At 34.3% G+C, this 9,919-nt stretch overlaps 2 protein-coding genes across 5 annotated transcripts in view; one reads left to right on the top strand and one right to left on the bottom strand.

The window, feature by feature from the left end:
- LOC115234526 (protein outspread) overlaps positions 1-9,919 on the bottom strand; it is a 223,743-nt gene that overhangs the window by 113,611 nt on the left and 100,213 nt on the right. The gene's annotated exons all lie outside the window — the stretch shown is intronic.
- LOC115234528 overlaps positions 6,445-9,919 on the top strand; it is a 26,215-nt gene continuing 22,740 nt past the window's right edge. Inside the window, exon 1 of one of the 4 annotated variants that reach the window (XM_029805690.1) lies at positions 6,445-6,532. The gene's annotated coding sequence lies outside the window, so the exon portion shown is untranslated. Of the gene's footprint in view, positions 6,533-8,084; positions 8,214-9,919 lie in introns of those variants that run through there. The other 3 variants (XM_029805689.1, XM_029805688.1, XM_029805686.1) reach the window with 3 other exon arrangements.

The following is a 9,919-nucleotide window of genomic DNA, read 5'->3' as shown; positions in this document are numbered from 1 at the left end:
CCCCCCCCCCCCCCCCCCCCGGCGACACGCGATCGTTTTCAAGGCGTAGTCCATATTTGGCCCGTGAACGAGAGCACTACACGGTAGCCGGTGTATATCGAGGATGACCTCGCCGACCAATCCCGAGGATCGCCTCTCGCGAAACGCCCGATGAATAGCGGATAATAGCTGCGCTCGTGCAACCCCGGTACTATTGCACCGGATCCTTCTTGTTATTCCCGTTGCGTTAATCGACTGAAAATTCAAGGTGCCTCGAAAGGATGACGAGGAGACGACGTTGTATCGCGTCCTTGCGGCTCGATATTAAAATGAGAGCACCGCGCGCGGGGGAATTCGCGGTCACGCTCACCGAGGATTAGCTGGTGAGTGCGTTTTTCGCGAAACCGTATATCTCACCGAAGCGGAATGTAGCCGCCGACCGACCGATCGAAGGGATGACTCAGTCCCTGTCACCCGAACCACCTTGACAAGCTCCGGAGAGCGGTGATTCGCTCGCGATCCTTCACATTCCAGGTTAAAAGCGTCGCACTTGAGATTCGATTTCGTTAACTTCATGAAAATGTATATCGCGAATTTCTTCGGCTGTCGAGGTAAAGGCTATTTTTATGCGCTCAGCTATTTTTGGTCGCGTATCTTTTTATGCACGCCAGCGTTCTTAACGGCATTCCCGCGTGCAAAGAGTGTATAAGAGGCTCTTCAAAGGCTATTTCTACGATCAAAATACGAAAAAATTACGTAGGCTTATAAATTCAATACCTATTTTTTCATGAAACTATTACATTTACGAGAAAATCGCGGACGATTAATCAAGCACAACAGCACACCGCAAAATTATAAAATCGCAAGAAACAGAATATCATTCGAATTCACGAGCAATGATAGAACGGCGGCGTCGAGAGAACTTCCTGTATCTGGCCGATCGCGATGATATATCAGAGGTGACGCAATCACGACAGTCATGAATTATGACTGTAATCGCGTTGCGCGAATAGTAACTCTTATACATACACGGGATTAAGAGCAGCTGGATCAACAAATGCAAAAAAGATAAATAAACGAAAAAGACTACGTGCGACGTACACGACGTGTTTGTTTTCTCCTCGCCATACTCGTCTTCGCTATTTAACAGCCGGAATTTAATCCGTTAGCGACCGAAATAAATATTCCCCACCGTGTGGCGGCGAATCGATATAAATTAATTACACTTCGTTAAGGGTCCTGCACAGGCTATATCACGTTAAACTCGTAAACATACGTTAAACTCGCGAAGTTGCGAATGTCGATTAGCTTGTCAGAAAGAAGAGTCTCTTCTTTCTCTTCGTTTCTACCGTTACTTGATCCGAATTAATTTCGAGCCCAACAACACGGCTATTTAACAGCCGGAATTTAATCCGTTAGCGACCGAAATAAATATTCCCCACCGTGTGGCGGCGAATCGATATAAATTAATTACACTTCGTTAAGGGTCCTGCACAGGCTATATCACGTTAAACTCGTAAACATACGTTAAACTCGCGAAGTTGCGAATGTCGATTGGCTTGTCAGAAAGAGAGTCTCTTCTTTCTCTTCGTTTCTACCGTTACTTGATCCGAATTAATTTCGAGCCCAACAACACGGTGCGCGTATCTGTTCGATATTTCAATTTCGCTGTTCACGATTTCTCGGACGTGCCGTTTGTTTTCTTTATCGTCCGGCATTTTAATTATTCTTTATCATTCAACACGTTAAATGCTAGGGCGATGATCGATGATTCTGACGCGTCTCATTTGTAGAAAATTTGTCTCATTTTTTTCTGACGCATCTCTCTTGCATTTAGAGATTTATATGTATATCGCTAATAAAATTAATTTTTTTAGATAAAATAAGAAGTGTATAAATCTATAAGAAATATATCTTATTATTAAATGTACGAGTTTTAATTCAAATTTTGCAAAACTGGTCGAGACCCGTGCACCCCACGTTATTAAGAAATAAAACACAGGCAGCGTCTAATTAAAATAGCTCATGTTGCATGGCATTGCCACAGATACATAACTACGCTTTATCTTTGGCTCGATCGAGTAATCGGATTGGTCGAGCCATCGACTTGTCCATGATACACTCGGTCGCAAATGGCGCATTAGATCAGATAAATCTCGATCGAATGTACTCTCGTCATTAATAAGAGCTTCGATCGAGTAGCCTCTGAGAAGCCAACCCACTGACGCGCGATGGAAGCACCTGAGAGACGCAGAAATTAGTTATACCGGATAAGATAAATCTTTCCGAGGCGGAGCAACGCGAAAAGTGGAACAATCTATCGAATCCGACTTGACGTCCGTTAAAATACACATCTGAATTTCCATTCACATTCAATATTTTAAGATAATTCCCGAGATATTTTCAACGAAAGTGCTATGATGTACGCACATGAAATTGATCTCTGGCCTGATTTTGTGAAATTAACGAAATGAAATTATTAAATATATTATTTAAATACATCGCATTATAGATGAAAATTGACGAGGACTTTTATGCAATCTTTGCATATATGCCTAGTATTTTCCAACTTAATCCTTACACTGCCGCAGGGCTACACTTGATATATCACCCGAGGGCGATTATGACGAAAGAGTGAATTTTAAAATCGAGGTCTCCGGACTCGTGCCACGAAGAACGTCAATCTTAATTTGCACCCGATGACATGCGATTGTCTGCCTACCAGCTTTTGTCATAAGTAGCAAACATTCTCATGCAAACCCACGCAGTAAACTCTCAACAATATGCAAGGTGTAAAGCACGAGGCGTGATGAGCATACTTGAGAGAATGCTGATTATCTCTTGTTTAAAGACTTTTCTTCGGAAAAAGAATTCTTCACAATGAAGCATTAAATATCATCTATAATCGAATAAAAGTTTTAAGCGTTCGTTAGAACGCTATAATCAAAATTTGCTGTATAACAAAAATTTTAATATTAATTAATATAAAGTATTATATTAACAAATAAGATAATTAATGATAAAATAATATATATCAGTATTGTTGTAATAATAAAATATCTCTCTTATTAAAATAATTGTTAAATACTCCCGAGATTTTTTCCTTGTTAACATCTCCTACTTCTTTCCCTTTCAATATACAATCGAAGATAAAGACTTTAAAAAATCTATAGTTTATCTATAATCTATAATTTTTTTCATGCTAAAATATATTTTTATGCCGTTATTTTTAATTATCTAACATTAAAGCAGTCCTCACATAATATCCCGTGTTATTACATTACAAGAACTTCCCACTTGACTGACTGGATAAAATCTCGATAATAAACGGATCGAGCAATTGCATAAGCGAAATCAGCCGTTACCAATCGGCGCGCTAATTCTTCTCGCATATGGTTACCGCCGCCGCCACCGCGAAATTCTAGCAATCCGCTCGATCGTCACCATATGGTTTCAATCGTCGCTCGTAATCGGGTGACTGTCGACTGAAATCAAACAGCCGGTTAACCGGACCGCTTCCGCGCACAGTGCTTTTTTTGCGCTGCGCGACATCGAGCGCGGCAAGTGCGCGCTCGCCTTGAGTCGCGCGGTTGGCAGGTGGAAATCTAATTAGCGCATTGTGTTTGCTCTCGTAGATCCCTCGCGGATACACCGATTATCCCACGGCTAACAGGACATGGGAAGAGGGAAGGGGGAGGGGGGGGGGGGGGAGCAGCAACGTGCACACTCGCGGCGAGGCAACGCGAGCAAACAAAATTTCACATTTCAATTCTTCTCACCGATGGCGACGTCCTCATCCTTGCCGGTGCAAGGACCTCGATAGGCGTAGAAGGGAAGAGAATTAAAGAATTTTTATTTCCACATATAAACCGCGTAAAATCTGGGTTCTTTAAAAATGAAGTTCGTATCTCGCACGCAAAACTTTCCAAAGTCTTAACAAAATGCGACGAGTACATATAATATTTTAGCAGGATCCTTGGTAAAAAAAAAAAAGAGTATATTTATGACACATAAATAAGAATTAAACTTATAAATGACGAGAGAACATTCGGAAAATAATAGAAAGAACGATGAAATGTTTAATTTTGAATTGTCGAGATATCTAATAGCGCACATGTTTATTGTTACCTGTGATATCTTATATTCGCTGATATATTCTAACAGCGGACAAACTTCACACGCTTACAAATAAATCGTTTTACATGCGTATGTTATTAACCCCAGAACGAGAGTATTAACCCAAAATCTGTAATTTGCGCGGATAGCTTCGGGCAATTATGTTATTAGAAAGTCACACACAGACACGTATATAAACCACACCTTACCAATTATATCGAGATAATAGCCTTTATAATGTTAAATCATGAATCGTGCAACAGCAACCGCATCGTTGACGCCAGAGTCGTATTTAAAAGCTTATATATTTGATTTTGTTTCCATTTCTCTTGTGTCGGGAGAAAAATAATTTCTGTGCGATTTCGCGAGGAGGAGCGAGCGCCGGGTCGAGGAACTCGTCCGACTCGATCCTCTCGAAGCGACTAAAGACTCTCACGGGAAAGGCTTTCCAACGGTTTATCCTTACGGTTCGCGTACGGTTGAGTTCGTAAATCCGCAAACGAGCAGGAGAGGCCTCGATCGATCGATGCATCGAGAAAGGACGACGTATTATCGCCGCTGGAAAACGGCGCCCGTTTGTGCCCGCTCGTGAGATCGGCGAGCGCTGATAACGCGAGGAGAAGGACAATTACGCCTATCAAGCCGAAGCTCCTCTCTCTCGGATACACCGCATTTCCCTCGTTCCGTCCATTCCGTTTTATTGTCTTTCCACGGTCACGGTCGTACACACATTTATACGACGATAAACTAAGTATCGTCTCGTGCGGTCGCTCGTTACCGACGATTAAACTGCGCGGCGGGAATCGCTTTCGCACGCTCTCGGTTCTCGGCTTTTCTTTCGCCATTTTTCTCTAGCAATGCCCCGGGAGACGCAGCAGCCTGTGTGATTGTCCTCTTTCGTCGTCCTTAATCGCTCAAAATATATTCTCGTTTATATATTTATGGCATATTACTCATAATTTATTTAAAGAGGCATACCCGTTGGAAACCTCGAAAAATGAGTACATTTTTTTACATTTTTTTGCAGCGCAACGACGTGATAAAAATTGTTAATTTTTTTACAATATTAATACAATATTATAAACTACTTAAATAAAAATCTTCAGCTTAAAAAAATTTTTTTTGGAAAGTTATGCGAATATTTGCAAATTTATGTTTTCATGCATGGTTTGCATTACGAAAATTGCAATATGGTAAAGGACTTTTGTTCTCGGTTTCACCTGCTCTATCCGCACATGACGGGTGGTGCGATTGACTCCGGACACCCTGTATATTCAGAATTTTATATTCCACTCATATAAAGTTTATATGAAATTGGTTGGAAATTCTCCATCTATTTTACAAACTTTGCGAGTCGATTTTGTGTAAGGCTTCCGTTGTCAAAGTATGCAAAATACCATAGCAACGAGAATCAACGAGATATCGCGTATCCTCGTGCACGAGATTATATATGTGCACATCAAAAAATAGCGAGATTATATGTATTCTACAACACAGTTAATCAGCAAAATCAACAAAATAGCGGAACAGATGGTATATGATTCCAATCAAAATTGCTTTCTCTCTTCTCTCTTCGGCCCGAAGGTTGGCATTAGTGACCCAGAGCGCGGCACGTTCTAGAGATTGAATGCCTTATCGATAATTTTAATTAAAAAAAAGAAGACTATTTTGTTTTGACATAGTGTTATAACTCTTTAATTATATTATTAATCAGTTATTGTGATTAATTAAATTTTTGCAAAATAGATTTTGATTAATAATATAATTAAAGAGTCATAACACTATATATATATATAACTTCATTTATATCCAATATTAAGAGAAAAATCATATCTAATATATTGCAATATATTTATTATAAAAAAATCATTTAAAATGGAAACAATTATATACATTCCAATAACTATGTACATATACATATACATATTTTTATTTTCAATTGGCATAATTTTCTGATATCATTATTTTTGTAAGATGGTTTTTTATTGTAGTACATACAACATTTTTCATAACTAATGCGTGTAGGTGACGTCATTTTCTTCAATTTTTTTAAAAAGATAAGTTTTTAAGGATTACGTAATACAAATACGTACAAGAAATCGAATATATTTTCACTATCTTAATTTTATACATATAAATATCAATGTAAGATGCTCGTGATTAAAGTGCAGCCGAACAAAAGTGCACGTTAAAAAATCCGAGATGCATAGATTTCCACAAAAAAAAAAAATATAAAAAAAAGATTATGATGATTCATAAGCGTTCAAAAATAAATAATTCAGTGCGACATTGACAGCCAATAAGAGTCAGGCGAATGGAACTCTTCAGACTCTACAAGGATATCGTTTATATTCTTCAGTAGTCATATGTTTATCATTGTCGCGCGGTGTCATATACATACAGCGAACAACGAGACAACGACTTGGATCACAATTTGGTAAAGTTGAGAAATTAATATCATAAAACCAAGTATTAGCATTTTAGTATCTTGCCGTAAGTGGCAAGCCTTTCTTCGGTGTTTCGTATATGCGATTAGTTTAAGATATGTCCTAAGTTTTGATAGAATAAAATCACCAGTATGTGATCATTGTGCTTTTCTGTATCGTCAAAATCGTGCTTGAAATTTTGAAGGCTGGCTGACACAGAGACGCTCGAAAATAAAATCAATTATCTATACGAGATGCAGATTGTCTCAAAAATTGTGTCATTAATTAAGAATGCCTCTGGTAATGTTTGTTTGTAAAATTATACTTGGCTTTAGTCCTTTATTAACAAGAAATTCAAGAGAAAAATACCGGCTTATCAAGAGCAACAGAGAAACGTTGATAGTTTTATGCTATATATGCTCATTACATACAGAGGTACATCTGATTTACTAATAATGTCTATAATTTAATTGTGTTTAACTTTAACTGTTAATAAAAGTTAACTTATTAAAAAATAATTTTTAAAAAATGATTAATTTAACAACACAGAGCTATTTTTACCATTCATATTTTACTATTTATATTAATTCTTATTATTTTTTTCATTTTATCATATTATTATATTTATTACATTCTTTTGTGAGATAAAAAAATAAATAATGTTGATAAACTGATAAATGTAATCTATTCTGTAACCTTTACTGATGTCGTTAAATATCATAGCAGTTGTTTTCCGATACGTTTTACGATCGTATATACCGATACGTCACAATGACACGGAATGCCATCGTTAAAAGTTACAGAACAGGTCCCCAGTTTATGAATTAGAATATATATATTAAGAAGAATTATTTTTTAGTTTATATAATATCAGGAGTGGCCGATGATAAACATACTACAATAAATAGAAAAAAATACGAAGACAATAATATATGGATATATAATTTGGGCAAGAAAACAACAGAAACAGTACTATTCACCGAAAGCTTTGAAAATCTGAATACTACCGATAAATACATTGTTCAAACGGTTACACTTGTAACAATTTTTGTAGTAATATCAATTGCATGTGTGTTGATACAATGTTGTCTATACGGGTAAATTCTATATTATATACACACATTATATTAGATACTATATGTCTGTTCAATTATCAAAAAAAATAGTTAATCAATTATTTAATTAATTAAACTTAACTTACTTTATGAAAACCCTTTTCTCATTTGTAAATTGTGTGATTTTAATAAATTAAAAATTAGTATGTTCCTAATAAATAAATAAAAATAAGTGATTGCAAACAATGTGGTAACTTTTTTTTTTTTATTTCTTACATAATTATTTTTATAATATTATTATACACAATTTTGCTTTTCTTAAAAAGTAGAAATATAAACAGCTTTATGATTGTTGTTATGATTATCATAAAGTTATTTACTTATACTTTAAATAACTTTAAAGTATAAAGTTAATTATTAGTACAATTAACTAATTATTATCAAGCGAGAGATTGTCATATATAATATAATTTATAATATTACATATAATATTATTATTTATATAATAATGTTTATCATTGTCGTGCGGTGTCATATACATATAGCGAACAACGAGACAACGCGACTTGGATCACAATTTGGTAAAATTGAGAAATTAATATCATAAAACCAATTGTTAGCATTTTAGTATCTTGCCGTAAGTGCCACGCCTTTCTTCGGTGTTTCGTATATGCAATTAGTTTAAGATATGTCCTCAATTTTGATAAAATAAAATCACCAGCATGTGTTCACCATGCTTTTTTGTATCGTCAAATTCGTGCTTGAAGTTTTGAAGGTTGGCCGACACAGAGACGCTCGAAAATAAAATCAATTATCTATACAAGATACAGATTGTCTCAAAAATTGTGTCATTAATTAAGAATGCCTCTGGTAATGTTTGTTTATACAATTATACTTGGCTTTAGTCTTTTATTAACAAGAAATTCAAGAGAAAAATACCGGTTTATCGTTTTATTATTATAAGATTATTATTAAATATTATTAAATTTTATTATTATATTTATTATATTCTTTTGTAAGATAAAAAAATAAATAATGTTGATAAACTGATAAATATAAGGATCAAGGGTCCTATTCTGTAATCTTTACTGATGTCATTAGATGTCATAGCAGTTGTTTTCCGATACGTTTTAGTTGCGCAATAACACGTAACGACATTGTTAAAAGTTACAGAATAGACCCCCAGTTTATGAATTAAAATATATATATTAAGAAGGATTATTTTTTAGTTTATATAAAATCAGGAATAACCGATAATAAACATCCTATAATAAATATAAAAAAATACGGAGACAAAAATAAATGGATATACAATTTGGGCAAGAAAACAATAGCAACAGTACTACCTACCAAAATATTTAAAGATCTGATTGTGAATGCTACAGATAAATACTCTGTTCAAACGATTACACTTGTAACAATTGTTATAGTAATAGGAATTGTCTTGGGAATGTGTTATCTATGCGGGTAAATTTTATATCATATACATTATATTAGATATTAGACTTTTAATGTTAATACATATATTTTTATACTTCGTTAATTTATATATACATATTATTTTATATGGCCAACCCTAATGCTTTAATTATAAATAAAATTCAAAATATAGAGGATAAGTTAAGAGAACTTTTATCACTCTCTTAATATTTCCATTTACTATTTTTATTATTATCGAAACAAATAATAATGGTAATAATTCTAAAAACAATAAAATGTTTGAATTAGAAAAAAAATATCATAAATCTATAATATTATTAATTAAAATAAAATTATCATTTCTAATATAAAATTATCAAAATTATAAATGGATTGTTAGATTCATGCATCTCTTGATTCGTGCATACATATGTATGTGCAATAGTGAAATATATGTATATGCGTATTTGTGTATGTATGCTTAAAACACATATATGCATATTAATGCAGTATAGGAAAAAGTTATTTTGATTTAAATTCATAATATTAATAAAAACAGATCATCTTTTTCGATGATATTAAATTCAATATAATTATTATATGATATTAATATCAATATTTTAATTTTTCAAACGTAATGCTATGCTGTTTTATCATAATAGTTCTGGGAAAGATTCAAACAAATGTAATATGAATTTTATATTCTTTTTACTGCAACCAATAATAATTACTAATCGCAATGTTGAAAGTTTTGATTAGTTTTTTATAAGTATTTTTATTGTTAAAAACGTTTTTTTTTTTATTTGTTTACGATTTTTAATTTTTACAGAAAAACGTTCTTTTCCCGTCAATCTATCGAACCAAATGCCATTATTCCAGATGTGATGCCAGATGTGGTGCCAGATGTGGTGCCAGATGTGGTGC

Source organism: Formica exsecta, unplaced genomic scaffold (assembly GCF_003651465.1).
Source record: "Formica exsecta isolate Colony F162 unplaced genomic scaffold, ASM365146v1 scaffold2, whole genome shotgun sequence".
Lineage (NCBI taxonomy): Eukaryota > Metazoa > Arthropoda > Insecta > Hymenoptera > Formicidae > Formica > Formica exsecta.
This window is presented reverse-complemented; position numbering and strand designations above follow the sequence as displayed.